Consider the following 22,845-nt stretch of genomic DNA (forward strand, 5'->3'; position numbering starts at 1 on the left):
GAACAGCTTTTTCCCTCTGCCGTCAGTTTTATGAATGAACAATGACCATCCATGAAAAATACCTTACTATTTTTGCTCTCTTTTTGCACTACTTATTTCAATTATTTTTATATATGTTTCTTATTGTAATTTATAGTTTTTTAATCTATTGCATTATATTGCTGCTGCAAAACAACAAATTTCATGACGTATGTCCGTGAGATTAAACCTTCTTCAAATTCTGATTCTAAATGTGTCAGGATCACTCTCACAGTAAAGGCATCCATCAATAATGAAATTCACCTTCACCTGCTGTGCCCAGCACGGTCTCTGGTCTTGTGAGGAAAAGGACATCTGAAGATCAAATCCTCAATGTGACATAAAGCTCCATGCAGCAATGATTCTCACCCTCCTGTGTACTTCCAAGATGTGGACTACCCTCTGGCAGCTTAAACATCGGAGGTGTTCCACAATCACTGTCTCTTATAATCTTCCAAATCCACTGGCGAGGTAAAAGAACCAATGTCAGCACACTCTCCTCAATCAACATCCCAACCTCTACTTATAATAATAATAATGATGAATGCTTTTTTGATTCTGAGTGAGAAATTTTTTCGTTACAGCAGCATCATTTAAAAGCACACTTAGCAGTGTGCAGACTTAAGTGTGCACACTTAATAGACACAATAATAATTTACCAATGTGCAATAATAATGTATGAAATAATAAAAGAGACTATTGGACTATGATGTATGTTCTCCTGTCTCATAGAGATGAACTGTTGTAGATGCTTACTGCATTTGATAGGAAAGCTTTTCTGTAACAGTCCTTGTGACTGCAGAGCTGAATTAGTCTGTTCGAGATGATGCTCCACTGTATATTCAGTCGGTCATGGAGAGGATGTGCCAGATTGTCCGTAATGGATAACAGTTTGTTTAGTGACCTCCTCTCCACCACTAAGTCAATATTGAGTCTGCCAAGGACAGATCCAGTCTTTTTGATGAGTTTATATAGTATTTTTTCCATCACCAGCATGGATGCTGCTCCCTCAGCATAAAGCTGCAAAGAAGACTGCACTCACTACAATAGACTGGTAAAATATCTGCAGCATCCTGCTGCACACATTGACGGATCTCAGCTTCCTTAGAAAATAGAGTCTGCTCATCCCCTGCTTTTAAACAGGCTTGGTGTTGGCTTTCCAGTCAAATCTGTTGTCAGGGTGACCACCCAAGTATTTGTAATCCTCCACCATCGCAACAACTTCTCCCAGAATGTATGCAGGACTCATCATAGCCTCTTCCTCCTAAAATCAATCACCATCTCCATCTCCTCCCTCACCACCCCACAAACTTGTCCACCAGTCCTTTGTACTCCAACTCCTGCCCAGCTCCGATACACCCAACCACCGCAGAGTCATCAGAGAACGTCTGCAAGTTCTCATTTGGCTTGCATGGACAGGATATGCCCAAACCTGATTCTTTTCTAAGGTCTGTCACAGCAAGATACTATCAGGTGGACAAAAGAGAAAATTCAAGAATGTTCTCAAAACTTTCTTATCTATGGGGGAAAAATACTGCACTCATGTGAATCTCTGTCATGTGACTGCTCAGAATGGAGGTAATCATCCCATGCACCTCCAATTGACAGGACATGACACTCGGGGGCTTGGGATTTTTTTTTAGTGACTGTGCTTTACTGCTATTGTAATCATATGTGCTATATTTGCCTTGTGCTTTGTGTGCTGTTGGTACTGTGTTTTGAATCTTGTCCCCAGAGCAAAGCTCTTTCATTTGGCTGTATTCTTGTGTATAGTTGAATGACAATTAAATTTGAAACTTGTTTAGGGTGGCATAAGCCTACTGAAGCTCAGCATAAATGACAGAGGGACTATCACCTCCAGGCTACTTGTTGGACATGGGACATCAATGGTATTGATGTGTCCACATCAGCCACCACAGACTCCACACTATGGGAGTGGAAGTAAATCATCTTCCATTTGACATGTCACCTAGAATTTTGACAAACTTCGAGTATAGATAAGAATATTCTCTAGTGGACAGTATCCTAACTGGTTGTAACACAGTCTGGTATGGAAACACCAATGCCCAGAAACTGAAAAGGCTACAGAAAAGTGGTGGGTACAGCCCAGCTATGGTAGAAAGAGTCCTCCCCACCACTGAGCACATTGACATGGAGTAGTGCCACAAGAAAGCAGCATTCATCATCAAGGACCCCACCATCCAGGCCATGTTCTCTTCCTGCGATTACTATCAAGCAGGAGATGGAGGAGCCTTGGGTCCATACCATCAGCTTCAGGAACAGTTATTACCTTTCAACCATCAGGCTTGTGAACCAGTGTGGACAACTTCACTGACCACAACTCTGAAGTGATTCCACAACATAAGTACTCTCTTTCAAGGATTATACAATTCATGTTCTCAGTATTATTTGTATTTTATTTTCACAATTTGTCATCTTTTGCACATTGGTTGTTTGTCAGTCTTTGTTAAGCTTTCATAAATTCTATTGTATTTCTTTATTTTCCTGTAAAAGACTACAAGAAAATGAATCTCAAGGCAGTATATGGTAACATATACATACTTTGATAATAAATTTACTTTGACTTTGATTTTGATCCCAAGGATCTGCTCACAAGAAGAAAAACCTGAATTAGAATTGGGGTGGTAGGGAGCATCTTATTTGAGGGGAATGAGGGTCCAGGTGGAGGAGAAACAGTGAAAATAATGTGGCAGAGTGGCAGTTAATATAAAAAGAATTCAGAAGTCTTCTGGGATTATGAAAATAGTGAAGAGATAGTCAGAGTCATAGAGTTAATACAGCATTGAAACAGGTACTTTGATCATCTCAACCGTGCTTACCAAGGTGCTCATTGAGCTGTTGTCTATGTTTGACCCATTTCCCTCCAAATTCCTAATATCCATGTACTTATCCAAATGCTTTATCCAGAGGGTGACCCTTGTACTAACTGGGTACCATGCATCTGTCTTTTCCTTGGAAGAATATTGCAGTGTTAAAGAAGTGTTTTCTGTGATAATATATATGCTAAATATTGGTTTGAATGATTAGGTGGCATGATAGCATAGTAGTTAGCGTAACGCTTTACAGTATCAGTGATCGGGGTTACAATTCCCACCACTGTCTAAGGAATTAGCATGTTCTTCCCCTGATTGCGTGGGTTTCCTCTGGGTGCTTCAAAAACATACAGATTATGGTTAGTAAGTTGTAGGCATGCTATGTTGGCAACATTTGCAGGCTGCCCTCAGCAAATCTTCAGACTGTGTTGGTCATTGACTTAAATTGCACATTTCACTTTGTTTTGATGTACATGGTGACAAATAAAGCTAATCTTTAATCTTTGATTCTGATGTTGAAACACCAGACTTCCCATGGTGTGATGCACTAACAGGAGAGTGCCACTTTATCCCAATTCTTAGCTCCTTTCTTGCTGAACACTGTGCAAGGAACAATCTGCCAGTTACAACTTGCTAAATTGATAATGACCCATTTACCCCCTACTCTGTTTTCTGTCTTCGACAATCCAAGATACAGCACAGTTAATTTGTCCCTCATTTGTAAGTATCCTTACTTTATAGAGCTGTTTTCATGAGATGCTTTACTGAATGCTTTTTGAAATCTACTGGTAGTTACTTCTTCAAAGAGCTTTAATTTGTTAAACATGATTTCTCTTTCATAATGTCATGTAGTCATGTTCGCTCTGGCTAATCATGTGATGCTTAAGCGCTCTATTATCTTAATGGATTCTAGCACTTCCCTGTCACTCATGTTGGACTAAGTGACATCCATTTCCTCTTTTCTCTTCAGCTCCTTTCTTAATTAGCTTTATCATTATTATAAACTCAGGCCACTTTTTAAAATACACTTGCACACCTTGTTAATGCAAATATCTAATCAGTCAATCGTGGCAGCAACCCAATTCATAAAAGCATGCAGGCAGGCTCAGGAGATTTATTTGTTGTTTAAACCAAACATCAGAATAGGGAAGAAATGTCATCACCATGACTATGACTCTGGAATGATTGTTTTTGCCAGACAGGGTGGTTTGAGTATCAGAAACTGCTGATCTCCTGTGGGATTTTTCACATACAACAATCTCTAGAGCAGAGGTTCCCAACCATTGGTTCATGGACCCTTTGCTTATTGGTTCATGGCATAAAACAGGTTGAGAACCTCTGCTCTAGAGTTTACAGAGAATGTTGTGGAAAATGTAAATAATTCATTGGGCATAAGTTTTGTGGGTGAAAGTGCTTTGTTAATGAGAGAGGTCAGAGGAGAATGGCCAAACTGATTCAAGCTGACAGGAAGGTGACAGTAGCTCAAATAACTCATACATTGTAACAGAGGTGTGTAGAAGAGCATCTCTGAATGCACAGCACATTGAACCTTGAAGTCGATAGGCTACAGAAGACCATGAACATACACTCAATGGCCATTTTATTTGATACAGGAGGTATCTAATAAAATGGCCACTGAGTGTATTTCCTATTTTCCAGTCCTCAGAATTCTGAGACCTGTGGAATTTTGCAAAATGGCAATCAAATATATTCATTCTCCCTGCTTTTCAGAACCTAAGATACAAGTGATGGGAATGAGGGGAGGGCTATTCACCTTTCTGTGCAAATGTTTACCTAATCATTTTTTTCTTTCATTATAACATTATTTGTTGATATTTTGAAAAAGCCAGAATAGAGCAGCACGGTAGCGCCATGCTGTAACAGTGACCTGGGTTTAGTTTTGTCACTGTCTGTAAGACGTATATATGCTCTCCCTGTAACAAAGTAGGTTTCCTCCAGGTGCTTCAGTTTCCTCCCACATTCCAAACACGTACAGGTTAATAGGATAATTGATCACATGAGTGTAATGGAGAGGCATGGGCTCTTTGGGCAAGAAATAGATCTGTTATTCATTTGTAATTGTGCTTGAGAAGGAGATGGTGAACTAACTTCCGGTGGAGCTGCTTCCATTTATCTTTGTACAAAGGTACGACTCTAGCCTCTGGAATGTTTTGCCTCTTGATGCCCATTAACTTCAGTTTCACCCGGATTTCTTAATGCCACAGTCATTCGAATATTGTATCGATGTAAAGGGCCTTTGCTGTCATTTCGCTTCTGAAATTCCATTCTTTTTCCATGCTTCTACTAAAGCTGTGATAAGGTGCGCAGTTAAATCCTAAACTGGGCATCAGTGAGTGATTACTGGTGAGTTAGTGCCACTTGATAGCATTGTTGACAGTACCTTTCATCATTTTGAGGATCGACTGACTGGATGTTAATTAGCTGGATTGGATTTGTCCTGCTGTTTTTGTAAAGATGACATGCTTATGGAAAACTACTCATTGTCAGATAGATGTTGATGTACTGGGGCAGTTTGCTGGCTGTCCAGTTTATTCTAGTATTCTTTACTGACCTGAGTTATCTCATCAGGGGCTGATTTTCTGATCCTATGACCTAATGTACTTTCCTCACTGTTCCCTTCTTTTTGCTTGTCTGTACAAAAGGTCAAGTACCATTCAATATTCAGCACCAAGCCTTGTAACTGTGTTTTAGGTTATTTGATCACACTCAATTTTGCCACTAATTTTGTGCTTTTGTCATTTGCAACTTGGCATTTATTACCTCAAGATTTTGCTGGTTTCTGAGCATATAAGAAATGGGAGCATGAGTAAGCCATCTGGCCCATTGTGCCTCTTCTGCCATTCAATAGAATCCTAGCTGTACAACCATGGATTCAGTTCCACCTACCTGCCTTTTCCCCTCAGCCCTCAATTCCCCTACTACCTAAAAATCTATTTTACTGTAATCTCATTAAATATATTTAGTAAGGTAGCTTCTGCTTCTTTCCTGGTCAGAAAATTCCACAGATTCATTACTCTCTGGAAAAAATAGTTTCTGCTCAACTCTGTCCAAAATCTATTCCCCTGAACCTTGAGGCCATGTAACCTAATTCTAGTCTTGCCTATCAGTGGAAACAACTTTCCTGCTTCTATCTTATCTAACCCTTTTATAATTTTATATTTTATCCCTGTCAGAATTTGAATTTCAGCAAGTATAGTCCCAGGTGACTCAATTTCTCCTCATAGGTTAACCCCCTCATCTCTGAAATCAACCTGGTGAACCTTCTTTGCACTGCCTCCTAAGACAGTATATCTTTCTTCAAGTAAAGAGACCAGAACAACACCCAGTACTCCAAATGCAGCCTCCACCAATTGCAGCATAACCTCCCTGCTCTTAAATTCATTTCCCCTAACAATGAAGGTTAATGTTCCATTTGCTTTCTTTAAAACCAATCTTTTGCAATTCATGCACAAGCACTCCCAAGTGCTGCAATCTTTCACTATTTCATCTGATCTTCTATTTTTCCTTCCAATATGGATAACCTCACATTCAGCAATGTACTCTATCTGCCAAACCCTTGCCCACTCGGTTAACCTATCAGTATCTCTCTGCAGCCTCTCCATATTCCCTGAACAATTTGCTTTTCTATTCAATTTAGTGTCATCAGTAAACATGGTTCCTTCTTTCAAATCATTTATGTATAATAATGAACGTATATCGTGAACGGTTTCAGGCCTAACACTAAACCTTGCGGCACTCCATTCATCACCACTTGTGAATCCATTTATCCCAACTCTCTGCCTTCAATTAGCTAGCCAATCCTCTATCCATGCTAACACATTACTGTCAACTCTATGTGGAACTGTATCTTATGGATAAGTCTTTTATGCAGCATCTTCTTGAGTGCCTTCCGGATCGCCAAGAATACAGTATCCACCCGTTTCCCTCTAGCCACTGCACTCATTATATCCTCAGAGAACTCCAATAAGTTTGTTAAACAGGACCTGCCCTTCATGAATCCATACCGTGTCTGTTTGATGGAATCATTTCTAACCAGAGGTCCTGCTTTTTTTTCCTTAACAATAGCTTCAAGAATTTTCCCAAATACAGACGTTAAGCCATCTGGCAGAGATGTCCTCCTTCTTCAAAGAACAGGGCTTCCTTTTCTCCAGCATTGATGCTGTCCATATCTCCTCCATTTCCCACGCTCACCCCGTTTTCCCACCACCTTAACACAGAAAAAAACTTCCTTTTGTCCTCATCCAACAGCCTATGAGCCTCACCATCGAACACCTTATTCTCTGCATCTTCCGCCATCTTCAATAGGATCCTACTGTCAAAAGCATTGTTACTTCCCCCCCACCCACCCCGCTCTCCACTTTCCACAAGAATCGCTACCTCCATGATTCTAGATTATCTAGATTATGAGAACACTCAGTCCTCTTTTATTGTCATTTAGAAATGCATACATGCATTAAGAAATGATACAATGTTCTTCCAGAGTGATATCACAGCAAACAGGACAAACCAAAGACTAACACTGATGGAATCACATAATTATAACATATAGTTTCAACAGTGCAAAACAATATCATAATTTGATAAAGAACAGACCATGGGCACGGTAAAAAAAAAGTCTCAAGTCCCGATCGACTCCTGAGTCCCCGATAGCAGGCGGCAAAAGGGAGAAACTCCCTGCCATAAACCTCCAAGGCACCGACAACTGCCTTGTTTCTTTGTTTTTTTTGTCCTGCTCTGCTAATTTTCCTTCTGGCATGTATTCCTGCAAGTGACAGAAATGCTACAGCTGCCCATTCACCACCTCCACTACCCTCTTCAAGACAGTCCTTCCAGGTGAGGCAAAGCTTCACCTGTGAGTCTGTTGGGGTCATCTACTATATACACTGCTCTTGAAGAGGCCTCCTCTACATTGGTGAGATCCAGTGTAAACTGGGGGACTGCTTTGTCGAACACCTCCGTTCCATTCACAACAAGTGAAATTTCCTGGTAGCCAACCATTTTAATTCTTATCCCCATTCCAGTACCAACATGTTAGTCAATTGTCTCCTCTTTTATCCCATTGAGGCCACTCTCAAAATGGAGGAACAAACCTCGTATTCTGTCTAGGTAGCCTCCAATCTGATTGCATGAACTTTGATTTCTCTTTCTGTTCTCTCCCCCCCACCCCCCCCCAACACCCTTTACTCTTCTGTTCCCCACTCTGGCCTCCTACCCCTTCTCACTGACCTATTACTTCCCCCGTGCCCTGCTCCTTCCCTTTCTCCCATGGTTCTGTCAGATTCCTTCTCCTTTCCAACATTTATCACCTCTCAGCTTCACCTCCTCTTCCGTACTTACCTGGCTTCACTTATCAACTTCCAGCTTGTCCTCCTTATCCTCCCCCACTCCTCCCCCCCCACCTTTTTATTCTGGCATCTTTCCGCTTTCTTTCCAGTCCTGATGAAGGTTCTCAACCCGAAAGGTTGGCTGTTTATTAATTTCCATAGATACTGCCTAACCTGCTGAGTTCTTCCAGCACTTTGTGTGTGTTGGACTGCAGTTACCTGCATTTTGTTTACATCCTCTCTTAATCAATGGCGTGGTATTCACTGTCTTCCATCCACTAGTACCTGTCCAGAACCCAGAGAAACTTGGTAAATTATCACACCATTATAACTATAACTCTCACCATTCTTTCTGCACACTGGGATGCATTCCATCAGGACATGGGGACTTGTCTACTTTGAGGCCCAGTAGTTTGTTTATCCCTAATTTAGTGATAGTGATTGTATCGAAGGTCTCACATTATGATGTAGTGACCATTACAGAGACTTGGCTGGCAACAGGGCAAGAATGGATTCTCAATATTCCTGGATTTCAGTGCTTTAAAAGAGATGGGGGGTGGGGGAAGGGTGGCATTACCGGTCAGGGATACTATTACAGCTACAGAAAGGGTGGGTAATGTTGCAGAATCCTTTTTTGAGTCAGTATGGGTGGAAGTCAGGAACAGGAAGGGAGCAGTTACTCTATTGGGAGTATTCTATAGGCCCCCTGGTAGCAGCAGAAATACAGAGGAGCAGATTGGGAGGCAGGTTTTGGAAAGGTGCAAAAATAACAGGGTTGTTATCATGGGTGACTTTAACTTCCCTAATATTGATTGGCACTTGATTAGTTCCAAGGGTTTAGACGGGGCAGAGTTTGTTAAGTGTGTCCAGGACGGATTCCTGTTACAGTATGTTGACAGGTCGACTGGGGCAATGCCATACTAGATCTAGTATTAGGTAAGGAACCGGGTCAGGTCACAGATCTCTCAGTGGGTGAGCATTTGGGGGACAGTGACCACCGCTCCCTGGCCTTTAGCATTATCATAAAATCAGAGAGGACAAGAAAATTTTTAATTGGGGAAGGGCAAATTATGAGGCTGTAGGGCTAGAACTTGCGGGTGTGAATTGGGATGATGTTTTTGCAGGGAAATGTACTACGGAGATGTGGTCGCTGTTTAGGGATCTCTTGCAGGATGTTAGGGATAAATTTGTCCCAGTGAGGAAGATAAAGAATGGTAGGGTGAAGGAACCATGGGTGACAAGTGAGATGGAAAATCTAGTCAGGTGGAAGAAGGCAGCATACATGAGGTTTAGGAAGCAAGGATCAGCTGGGTCTATTGAGGAATATAGGGAAGCAAGAAGGGAGCTTAAGAAAGGGCTGAGAAGAGCAAGAAAGGGGCATGAGAAGGCCTTGGCGAGTAGGGTAAAGGAAAACCCCAAGGCATTCTTCAATTATGTGAAGAACAAAAGGATGACAGGAGTGAAGGTAGGACCAATTAGAGATAAAGTTGGGAGATGTGCCAGGAGGCTGTGGAAGTGAGCGAGGTCCTCAATGAATACTTCTCTTCTGTATTCACCAATGAGAGGGAACTTGACGGTGAGGACAACATGAGTGAGGTTGATGTTCTGGAGCATGTTGATATTAAGGGAGAGGAGGTGTTGGAGTTGTTAAAATACTTAAGGATGGATAAGTCCCCAGGGCCTGACGGAATATTCCCTAGGCTGCTCCACGAGGCGAGAGAAGAGATTGCTGAGCCTCTTGCTAGGATCTTTATATCCTTGTCCACGGGAATGGTACAGGAGGATTGGAGGGAAGCGAATGTTGTCCCCTTGTTCAAAAAATGTAGTAGGGATAGTCTGGGTAATTATAGACCAGTGAGTGTTACGTCTGTGGTGGGAAAGCTGTTGGAAAGGATTCTTAGAGATAGGATCTGTGGGCATTTAGAGAATCATGGTCTGATTAGAGACAGTCAGCATGGCTTTGTGAAGGGCAGATCGTGTCAAACAAGCCTGATAGAGTTCTTTGAGGAGGTGACCAGGCATATAGATGAGGGTAGTGCAGTGGATGTGATCTATATGGATTTTATTAAGGCAGTTGACAAGGTTCCACACCGTAGGCTTATTCAGAAAGTCAGAAGGCATGGGATCCAGGGAAGTTTGGGCAGGTGGATTCAGAATTGGCTTGCCTGCAGAAGGCAGAGGGTCGTGGTGGAGGGATTACATTCGGATTGGAGGGTTGTGACTAGTGGTGTCCCACAAGGATCTGTTCTGGGACCTGTACTTTTCGTGATTTTTATTAACGACCTGGATGTGGGGGTAGAAGGGTGAATTGGCCAGTTTGCAGATGACGCAAAGGTTGGTGGTGTTGTGGATAGTGGTGAGGACTGTCAAAGATTGCAGAGAGACATCGATAGTATGCAGAAGTGGGCTGAGAAGTGGCAGATGGAGTTCAACCCGGAGAAGTGTGAGGTAGTACACTTTGGAAGGACAAACTCCAAGGCAGAGTACAAAGTAAATGGCAGGATACTTGGTAGTGTGGAGGAACAGAGGGATCTGGGAGTATGTGTCCACAGATCCCTGAAAGTTGCCTCACAGGTAGATAGGGTAGTTAAGAAAGCTTATGGGGTGTTAGCTTTCATAAGTCAAAGGATAGAGTCGCGCTGTAATGATGCAGCTCTATAAAACTCTGGTTAGGCAACACTTGGAGTACTGTGTCCAGTTCTGGTCATCTCCCTATAGGAAGGATGTGGAAGCATTGGAAAGGGTACAGAGGAGAATTACCAGGATGCTGCCTGGTTTGGAGAGTATGCATTATGATCGGAGATTAAGGGAGCTAGAGCTTTACTCTTTGGAGAGAAGGAGGATGAGAGGAGACATGATAGAGGTATACAAGATATTAAGAGGAATAGGTAGAGTAGATAGCCAGCGCCTCTTCTCCAGGGCAATACAAGAGGACATGGCTTTAAGTTAAGGGGTGGGAAGTTCAATACAAGAGGACATGGCTTGAAGGTAAGGGGTGGGAAGTTCAAGGGGGATATTAGAGGAAGGTTTTTTACTCAGAGAATGGTTGGTGTGTGGAATGCACTGCCTGAGTCAGTGGTGGAGGCAGATACACTAGTGAAATTTAAGAAACTACTAGACAGGTATATGGAGGAATTTAAGGTGGGGGGGTTATATGGGAGTCAGGGTTTGAGGGTCGGTACAACATTGTGGGCCGAAGTGCCTATACTGTGCTGTCCTAGTCTATGTTCTATGTTCATGTTAGCTGAGCCCTCTACCATGAAGACAGTTATAAAATAGTCGATCAAGGCCTCAGCCATTTCCACATTACCCAATATAAATTGCCCCTACTTATCTTCCAAGGAACCTAATTTTCTCTTTAAATACCCTTTTCTGCTTTATATAATTATAAAAACTATCTGTTTTAGATTTTTTGCTAGTTTAATTTTATAATCCATCTTCCCTTTCCTTATTGTAGTTCTTTGTTGCTTTTTAAAGTATTCCAAATCCTCTGGTTTCCCACTACTCTTGGTGACTTTGTATGCATGAGCTTTTACTATGATGCCCTCTTTAATGTCCTTAGTGTATCCAAAGCTAGTTCTCCCATCCTTGCTTTCCCTGCTTTTAACTGGGATATACTTTTTTTTTGAGCATCATGAAAAATCTCTGAAAATCTTGCGCTGTTCTTCAACTGTCCCACCAGATAATGTGTTCCCAATCTATGTTAGCCAGCTCCACTCTCATCTCCTTGTCATCCTCCTTGTTTAGGCACAATACACTGGTTTAAGAGCAAACTATTGCACCTTCCATTTGTATGAGAAATTCAATCACATTTTCCAAGAAGATCCCCTACTGCAAGGTTGTTAACTTTTCCTGTCTTGTTGCACAGGACCAGATCTAAGACAGCATTTTCCCTTGTAGGTTCACTAAGATGCTGTTCAAGAAAGCTATCACAGATGCTTTCTATGAAGTCCTTCACAAGACTGCCTTGACCAACTTGATTCACCCAATATATGTGCAAGTTAAAGCCCTCTTGACAGCTGCATCAGGTATTTCTTGTTTTATTGCCTGTGCTACTTCAATATTATTTGGATTATTCGGTGGAGCATACACAACTCCCAACTGCAATTTCTCCCCACTCCCTACCTTTACTTCTCCTAGATGGGCTCAACATTCTGCTCCTTACTGCGATAGTAGGGAAGGCACATCATCAACTATAATACCTAAGGTGCTAAGGAGAACTAATCTGTCCCAAAAATTGCTGCCCAACTTTTATTGATGTGCGATAGAGAGCGTACTGACATGCAGAATGATAGTGTGGTACTCCAGCTACAGCAAGACAGATCACAAAGTACTTCAGCGGGTGATTAGGACGGCTCAACATATCACTGGAACTCAACTACTGGACCTAGAGACAGTCTACAATTATCAATGCCTGTGAAGCACCAGTAACATCTTTAAAGACCCATCCCATCCCAGACATTGTCTGTTCAATCTCCTGCCATCCAGTAGGAGATACAGAAACATCTTAGCCAAGACAGTGAGACTGAAAAACAGCTTCTTCCTGAGTGCTGTTGTACAGCTGAATAATGCTACACCCTGGCTTGTCAGTGGCCTTTGAGGGTTATTAGCTGTTATTTTTTTAAGTTAAGCCATACCCACACATTGTAAATAACTGCTTTTGCATGGACTGTAGTAGTGTCACAATCTCGTTGTCTTAAGCAATAACAATGAAGTTCTATTCTTAGATCTTATATCATCTCTCACGATTGCCCTGATCTCATCCTAATTTACATTCAAAGTTTAAGTAAATTTATTATTAAAGTACATGCGTATATGTCACTATATACAATCCTGAGATTCATTTCCTTGTGGGCATTCATTGGCAAATACAAAGAAATAAAAAAAAAGCAATAAATATCAAGAACATGAGATGACAAGTCCTTGAAAGGGAGTCCATAGCTTGTGGAAACAACTCAGTGCTGGGGTGAGTGAAGCTGAGTGAAGTTATCCCCTCTGGTTCAAGAGCCTGAGGAACAAGCCGACATTTGACCAATTTAACGTCGGGCTGGATTGGAAAGGTCGGGCATGAGCTGAATCAAAGCAGCGGGGCCCAGAGCTGAGAGTGGGGAACGAGCGGGAACGAGCTGGAACAGACTTGGAGCCGATTCAAAGCAACGGTGCCCGGGCCTTAGAGTGAGGAACGAGCTGGTTTGGCCAACTTGAGTGCTGAAAGGTTCAGGGTGTCGGGGCCAGAGGCAACGAACAGGCCGGTGTTCAGCTTGCTGCTCAGCAAGGTGTCTCTCGTCTCTGCGCTGAATTGAGGCTGTGGCCTGGAACATACGGACTCCTGGACCAGCTGCAGTGATGACTGGCTTTGTGGCTGTGAACTCAATTTTGTGAACTTTAATTCAGAATGTTATTTGCTTACTTTTTATTGCTTATATGATCTTTATTTCGCTCATTGGTTGTTTGACAGTCTTTTTTTAATGGGTTCTATTGGGTTTCTTTGTTTTGTGTCTGCCTGTAAGGAGACAAATCTCAAGGTTTTATATAGTATTGGCCCATCGAGTCTGCTCCATCATTCCATTATGACTCATTTATTAACCTTCTCAGCCCCATTTTCCTACCTTCTCCCCGTAATCTATGATGACCTGACTAATCAAGAGCCTGTCAACCTTCGCTTTAAATAAACTCAATGACTTGGCCTCCACAATCATCTGTGGCAATGAATTCCACAGATTCACCACCTGCAGCTAAAGAAATTCCTCCTTATTTCTGTTCTAAATGGACGCTCCCTCTTTTCTGAAGCCATGTCCTCTGGTCTTAGACCCACCCACTATAGGAAACATACTCTCCATATCCAGTCTATCTCGGCCTTTCGATATTCAGTCGGTTTCAATGAGATCCTCCGGCATTCTTCTAAACTGTTGAGTACAGGCCCAGAGCCATCAAACACTCCTCATACATTAGCCCTTAGATTCTCAGAATCATTCTTGCATATCTCCTTTGAACTTTCTCCAATGCCAGCACATGTTTCCTTAAAATAAGGTGCCCAAAACTGCTCACAATATTCCAAGTGTGGTCTGACCAATGCCTTATAAATGCTCAGCATTTATTCTAGTCCTCTTGAAATGAATGCTAACATAACATTTGCCGTCCTTACCACCAACTCAACCTGCAAGTTGACCTTTAGAGAATTCTGCTCTAAGACTTCCAAGTCCCTAAGCATCTCTGATTTTTGAATTTTATCCGTGTTTAGAAAATAGGTGTATTGAGGCCTAGGTCTTGGAGCTTATTGATTAATTTTGAGAGGGTGATGGTAGTGAATGTTGGGCTGTAGTCAATGAAGGACATCCTATTGTATGCATCATCACTGTCCAGATGTTGTAAGGTTAAGCGAAGAGCCGATGAAATGGCATCTGCTGTTGACCTGTTGTGACATAGGCAAATTGGAGCTGATCTAAGTCACTACCCCACCTCCCTTACCTTCCTATAATCTGATACCCTAGGATATTTAATTCCCAGATGTCTCCACCCAGCAGCCATAGTTCTGTAATGGCCATTAAATCATACTCTTCTGTACTAATCTGTGTCATAAATTCATTAAACTTGTTTCAAATACTACAGGCTTTCAGATAAAGTGCTCTTACACTCACTGTATTTTTAGAATCTTGTAACTTTTCTGTCCTTTGCATTTGATTTTTCTGTACTCCACTCTTATTTATTTTCTGACTATTTCTTTGGTCTCTGTTCTTCTTCCCTCTGTCTTTCTGCCTGGATTTCCACAGTCTGCCATATTAGTTTAAACCCTCCTCAACAACACGAGGAGACTATCCGGCTTAGACATTGATCCTGGTCCTGCCCAGGTGTAAGCGATCCAGTTTGTACTGGTCCTACCTCTCCTGAACCAGTCGCAATGCCCCAGAAATCTAACATCCTCCCTCCTGCACTATTCCTCAAGCACATAGTTATCCTCACTATGCTGCTGTTTCTACCCTTGACTAGCACGTGGCATCGGCAGCAATCCTGAGATTTTTACCTTTGAGGTCCTGCTTTTTAAATTTATTTTCGATCTACCTAAGTTCAGCTTGTAGGATTACCTCCTGCTTTTTTCCTATGTTGTTAGTACATACATGCACCACAACAACTGACTGTTCAACTTCTCCTCCCAAAAGGCACTGCAATCACTCTGAGACATCCTGGTCCCTTGCACATGGGAGGCAACACACCTAAGAGATTAGCTTGCCTTCAGAGTTCCGGGATCTCATGGCTCTGGAGACGGGCAGACCGAAGGTCGGTGACCTGGCAGGAAATAGGTATGTCGTGGGGGACAGAAGATCTCTGGCTGTGTGCCCAGAACCTGAGATCTTTGGGCACAGAGCTCAGAAAAAGCAACGCAACGGACTTTTAACATCGTAAATCAGTGAGTTGTTTGTTATGCCTCCCCTCTTGCTGTGATATGTCGAATACCGGGTGAGCAAGTTGTCTTTACTTTACTTTATTGTCGCCAAACAATTGATACTAGAGCGTACAATCATCACAGCGATATTTGATTCTGTGTTTTGCGCTCCCTGGAATACAAATCGATAGTAAATATTAAAAATTTAAATTATAAATCATAAATAGAAAATAGAAAAGGGAAAGTAAGGTAGTGCAAAAAAAAAAGAGGCAGGTCCGGATATTTGGAGGGTACGGCCTAGATCCGGATCAGGATCCGTTCAGCCGTCTTATCACAGTTGGAAAGAAGCTGTTCCCAAATCTGGCCGTACGAGTCTTCAAGCTCCTGAGCCTTCTCCTGGAGGGAAGAGGGACGAAAAGTGTGTTGGCTGGGTGGGTCGTGTCCGTAGTTATCCTGGCAGCACTGCTCCGATAGCATGCAGTATAAAGTGAGTCCAAGAACGGAAGGTTGGTTTGTGTGATGTGCTGGGCTGTGTTCACAATCTTCTGCAGCTTCTTCCGGTCTTGGACAGGACAACTTCCATACCAGGTTGTGATGCATCCTAGAAGAATGCTTTCTACGGTTCATCTATAAAAATTAGTGAGGATTTTAGGGGACAGGCCAAATTTCTTTAGCTTCCTCAGGAAGTAAAGGTGCTGGTGGGCCTTCTTGGCAGTGGACTCTGCTTGGTTGGACCAAGTCAGGTTATTTGTGTGTGATATTGACCCCGAGGAACTTAAAGCTTTTGACCTGTTTCACTTGCGTACCATCAATGTACGTTTGTAAATTGGGTCGTGTGGTCTGCTACTCCTTCTGAAGTCAACAACCAATTCCTTCATCTTGCTGATGTTGAGGGATAGGTTATTGTCTTCACACTATGCCACCAGGTTCTTAATTTCCTCTCTGTACTCAAACTCATCATTACCCAAGATACAGCCTACAATTGTGGTGTCATCAGCAAACTTGTATATTGAGTTCGCGAAAATCTCTCTTCCAGACTCACAAGAAAGAACAACAGTTCTCTCATTGAATAGCCCCCACATTCCAAACCCCGTTATCTCCAGTCATAACCCAAGCATTTCTGCTACAGAGAAACCATTATATTAGCAGTGAAACCCTACAGCATGTTACATAATATTTAACTGTCATTCATTCTTTGGGGGCACTCCTGTTTTTTTGGATGGTTGTGAAGAAAATGCATTTCAGAATGTATATTGTATACATTTCTCTGACATTAAATTTACCTTTGAAACCTTTGAAAATACTCTCTAATATTAAGTAAACCTGCTAACGGTTTACTATGCTGTTACGCTATGAGCAAAGATACCCTCCCTTTATACTCCCTACAGTATTTGTTTCTCACCGTACAGGCAGAAAATAATTGTTGCACAACCTTACAGAAATGACATCAATTGAATTAAATGCTTTGACCTCGTGGTCAAGATTCATCAAAGTTGATACTGAATTGAAGCTTGGTCAGGCCAAAATAAGAATTTGCCCTTGTATGCTGATTTGCTGACATTTAAACATGGAGTGGGTGAGTAGGCAGGTGGGAGGAAAGGGGCTTGTTTTGTTGTGTTCTATTGTTGTTTGTGTTCTGTGGTACTTCGTGGACATGCTATGTTGGTGCCAGAATATGTGTTGACACTTGCGAGCTGCCTCTAGCACAAACTTAGGTTGTGCTGGTTGTTAACACAAACATTGCATTTCACTGTATGTCTTGATGTGTATGTGGTAAATGAATCTGAATGTTTTTTTATGGTGCATATGTTTTTGAGATTTATCCTGACTGCTGAATGGGACGTGATTCTCACTTCCAGTCACGTAGCTTTGGATTTACATCACAGTCAAAATTCAGCCAGTGTAGTGTTGAAGGAAGGTTACAATGTTGGAGGTGCTGATTTTTGGCTGAGACATTAAGCTGAGCCCACATCTGCTTGCTCAGGTGGCTATGTAAGATCCAGCAGCATTATTTTGAAGAGCAGGAAATTTCTCTTTGGAGCAATGCTGTGTATTTACCTCTCAACCAACACGACTGAAAGTAGATTATCTGGTCAATGTTGTTTTGTGATCTTGCAGAGTGCAAATTGTTTATCTTGGTTCTGATATTACAACATTAACAGCACTTCAAAAAATACACTTAATTGGCTAGAAAATGCTTGCGGGGGATTAAGATCTTTATTGCTGCCATATAAGTGCAAGTCTTTCTGATAATTATCGGTGTATTTCTTACCGCATGTTAAATTTTAATTGTATTTCATTCTACAAAACTGATGTCATTACTCATTACCATACATATCTGCAGTTGTTCCATTTGCAGACTGTACCATATAGCCGACAGTATAATAAGGGACTACTTTATGTTTTAGTAACACTTCGTTGCATGTGCTATTAGGCACATATTGATCTGTACATGTGTGCCGAGTTCAGATTATGCCAGTAAAGAACCATGAAACTTAGCTCCCGTCTCCAGCGTTTTTATTAATAGCATTGTGTGTAACCAGGCCACATACACAACAAATTGGTGATGAGGTTAATGAACCTACGTCTTTCAAGTCAAGTCAAGTTTATTGTCATTTCGACCATAAGCTGCTGGTACAGTACACAGTAAAAATGAAACAATGTTCTCCAGGACCCTGGTGCTATATGAAACAACACAAAAATACACTAGGCGATGTGAGACAGCACAAGGCTACACTAGACTACGTATAACAACATAAAAACTGTACTAGACTACAGACCTGCACAGGACTACATAAAGTGCACAAAACAGTGCAGGGCAGTATAATAATTAATAAACAAGACAATAGGCACAGTGAAGGACAAATTACAATATAATAAATGATGTAGATGTCAGTCTAGACTCTGAGTATTGAGGGGTCTGATGGCTTTGGGGAAGAGACTGTTGCACAGTCTGCTCATGAGAGCCCGAATGCTTCGGTACCTTTTGCCAGATGGCAGGAGGGAGAAGAGTTTGTGTGTGGGATGCGTGTGGTCCTTCACAATACTGTTAGCTTTATGGGTGCAGCGTGTGGTGTAAATGTCTGTAATAGTGGGAAGAGAGACCCCGATGAATTTCTCAGCTGACCTCGCTATCTGCTGCAGTGTCTTGCGATCCGAGACGGTGCAATTCCTGAACCAGGCAGTGATGCAGCTGCTCAGGATGCTCTCAATACATCCTCTGTAGAATGTGGTGAGTGAGGATGGGGGGTGGGAGATGGACTTTTCTCAGCCTTCGCAGAAAGTAGAGATGCTGCTGGGCTTTCTTGGCTATGGAGCTGGTGTTGAGGGACCAGCTGAGATTCTCCGCCAAGTGAACCCCAAGAAATTTGGTGCTGTTAAGGATCTCAACGGAAGAGCCGTCAATGTTCAGCAGAGAGTGGTCGCTCCGTGCTCACCTGAAGTCAACAACTATCTCTTTTGTTTTGTTCACGTTCAGAAACGGGTTGTTGGCTCTGCACCAGTCTGTTAGCCACTGCACCTCCTCTCTGTATGCTGACTCATTGTTCTTGCTGATGAGACCCACCACGGTCGTGTCATCGGCAAACTTGATGATGTGGTTCGAGTTGTGTATTGCTGCACAGTCGTGGATCAGCAGAGTGAACAGCAGTGGACTGAGCACACAGCCCTGGGGGGCCCCCGTGCTCAGTGTGATGGTGTTGGAGATGCTGCTTCTGATCTGGACTGACTGAGGTCTCCCAGTCAGGAAGTCTAGGATCCAGTTGCAGAGGGAGGTGTTCAGGCCCAGCAGTTCCAGCTTTCCAATCAGGTGCTGAGGAATGATTGTGTTGAATGCTGAACTGAAGTCTATGAACAGCATTCGAACGTATGTGTCTTTTTTGTCCAGGTGGCTGAGGGCCAGGTGGAGGGTGATGGCGATGGCATCGTCTGTTCAGCGGTAGGACAATACGCAAACTGCAGGGGGTCCAATGAGGGGGGGCAGCAAGGTCTTGATGTGCCTCATGACGAGCCTCTCGAAACATTTCATGATGATGGATGTGAGAGCAACGGGATGGTAATTGTTGAGGCAGGACACTTAGCAGAACGCCAGGTTTTAGTTGATATCGACACTTGGAGGAAGAACGCAAGGAACAAGCCAAGGAGCAGGAGAAGGAGGCAGAGTGAGGCCGCGAATCCGAAAGGAAGCGGGAGCACAGCTGGGGTTGGGAACGTCGGGAGACCAAGAGGCAAAGTCAGAGCCGCAGCACGTCCAGGCGAGACCACAGCCGGCGCTGACTCCCAGGGGCTGAGGGTCTTCCTGCCCCAGAAAGGAGATAAAAAGGAGCAACACGTGCATCTAGACAGAGTGCGCACGTGGCACTAGCAAAAAGGACACGTGAGTCAAAAAGAATACAAGGGGAAAACGGGGCTAAATTAACATAACAAAGATGGCGATGATTGGAACCATTACAGCATTTGATAGTGGCTTTAAAGCCTGGGCAACTTACAGTGAGAAAGTGGAGTTATATTGTCAGGGTAATGGTGTTAATGATGAAATGAAACCAGCATCTTACTCAGTATTACGGGAACAAAAACATACGGCCTGCTACGGAGCTTGTTAGCCCCTGAAAAGCCAGCTGACAAAACGTTCAAGTAAATAGTAGACACTCTCCAACAGCATTTAAACCCCAAACCACTGGTCATTGCTGAAAGATTTAAATTTCACAAACGGAATCAGAGCAAAAATGAAAGCATTTCTGAATATTGTGCTGAATTGCACAAATTGTCAGAACATGGTCAATTTGGAGCTGGTCTATCGGACGCATTGAGGGACAGGTTAGTGTGTGGCATGCACTGTGAAACCACACAGAAGAAGCTCCTGGGTGAAAAGGACCTTACATTAGAGAAGGTGCTGAACATTGCAATATCAATGGAAACAGCAGCACGGGGTGCTTCAGAGATGCAACAAAAATCTCTGGAATATGCTGCGATAAAATATCACAGAACAGAAATGAAAGAAAGAAATGTTACCATTGTGAGAACATGTCACATGACCCTGATGACTGTTGCTTTAAAGACAAAGCATGCAGAAACTGTGGCAAACAGGGCCACACTGGCAGAGTATGCAAAGCTGGTGTTCGTCCATCGTCGACATCGATGCGGACCTCAACACCATTTGATGGTGTCGAGACTAGTGCATGATTTGGATTTAAGTCAGGGAGAGTTGTGCAGCGTCAGCCTCACTCTCTCTTCCCAATTTCCATCTGGATCCAGTGGCAAGACAGAGTCGAGACGGCTGGAGATGGGACTAGGCATAGTGGATGAGCAGGACGTCTTCTGTGTCTTGTCCTGCTCTACACGTTTCATGACGCTTGCAGAGACTGCTTTCTTGACCGTTGGACCTTCCATTGGTCTCGTCCGCTCAAACCGCCGGAGTCTGTTCTCACATGCTGGGATAGACAACTCCCTATCTCACCAAGGGTTTGAGACCCGTCAGCTACCCTCACCTGGTTTAGTCAGCTTGTCGAAGCCGTTGCCCGGGGTGTGGCCGCTGTCACATGCAAACAGCTAGGAGGAGCCACAGGTGAGAGCTGAGTGCCAGGTGGGGACCAAAGGTGGACTAACCGCCTTGAAAAGGACACGACATGTTCCTCCACCAGAGGTGCTACCCCTCCCTGACACCCCATACACCCCAAAGCTAGTAAACAACAGAAAAAGGACAAAATACAGAGAAACAAGAAACCCCAGAAAGGAAAATACAACAATGTACACAAAATGGAAGAAAGCAGTTCTGCTGAAAACAGCTCAGACGAAAGTGAATTGTCTTGTCTGCAACTTCACAGCGTGAAAGAGACAGGTGATCGAAGAGTAGTAAGGATCACAAGTGGCAGGCGTGAGACTGAAAATGCAGTTGGACACAGGCTCAGCTTTAACAGTGATCTCTACATGACTACAAACGGCTGTTTTCTCACATACCTCTGAAATGAACTAAACTACTGCTAAAGACTTACACAGGACAGAAAGTGCATCTCGAAGGCAAAATTAAAGTGGTAGTGACCTACGGAGACAAAACACAGCAGCTGAATCTCTGTGCTGAAAAATGGAGGACCACCATTGCTGGGATGTGAAAGGCTCAGGAAAATCCAGTTGGAATGGCACACCATCAAGGCACTAGTTGTGTCAACAAAGGAGGGCAGCTCAGCAGGGAAGATGTCCGCAGCTCTCCTCTCACCCATGGTCAACTATTACAATGACGAGGAGGGGCTAGACAGCTTCGATGATGAGAATGAACACAGTATCCGTGCCCGTGAATCAGATGAAGATACAGAGGATACAGGTGAGACAGATATTGCCAATATGCAGGATGATGAAGACGACCTGGAAGTAAAAGAGCAGATGTACCAGGAGAATTTGACATCTCTCAAAAGGCAGCTACAGCAGTTACAGGAAGGCACTTTGCAGGATTATCAGAAAAGGATGAATAAACTAGAACAACGATACAAGGAAAGAATGCAGAACTTTTTCTGCAACTAGAGACAGAACAAGTGGAAAGGAATTATATTAAAGAGAAGAAAGCAGCAGTGAGGGAATTTGAAGATAAAAAGATTGAGTTAGAAGAAAAGTAAAAGATGATTGAGAATGAGAGGCTAACAATGAAACCCACAGGAGATTCTATGGAGGTAAAGCCAATAGTGACTAGGAAACTAAGGAAGAGAGATAATGACCATGGTTCAATTACAGACAAAAGATGAAAATCTGCACCTGCGCAGTTAAATTACTTGTTAACAGATGAACAGATAATGGAAGATCTGTGAACTCTCAATAATCTTAAATCTCCAAAATGACCAGCATCTCCGTCTTCTCCTGAGCATCTTCCCAGCTCTCTTGCTAAATCACCAGCACAAAGATATGAAGCACGAATAGAAGATAGAAAGTTATATGACGATAAGAGATGGTATCATAAAGGTCAGGTTACCTATTTGGAATCTAAGGAGAGTACGAAGATTGGCTGTGTGATTAGCTCATTTGGAACAAATGAGATATGGGTAAGGAAGACAAGTATATATGATGTGTATATAGATGTGCATATAAAGATGCGTATATATCTAGGACAGCTGCACAGAGGAGTCTTCATTATATGGAGGCGATCTGCTGCCTAGAACTCTTAGCAAGTTGGAGGTGCACATCTTCTTAACTCCCTATGCTCAGAGCTCAACTTTTCATGACTGTTATATGGAAATCGGTTTTAAAACTAAGAAGTTTATTGATGGACTGAAGAACACACTAT

At 42.8% G+C, this 22,845-nt stretch overlaps 1 protein-coding gene across 2 annotated transcripts in view; it reads left to right on the plus strand.

Annotated features, from left to right (window-relative positions):
• Positions 1-22,845, plus strand: part of prim2 (DNA primase subunit 2) — a 293,057-nt gene that overhangs the window by 185,963 nt on the left and 84,249 nt on the right. The window lies entirely within an intron of this gene.

Source organism: Mobula hypostoma, chromosome 2 (genome assembly GCF_963921235.1).
Source record: "Mobula hypostoma chromosome 2, sMobHyp1.1, whole genome shotgun sequence".
Lineage (NCBI taxonomy): Eukaryota > Metazoa > Chordata > Chondrichthyes > Myliobatiformes > Myliobatidae > Mobula > Mobula hypostoma.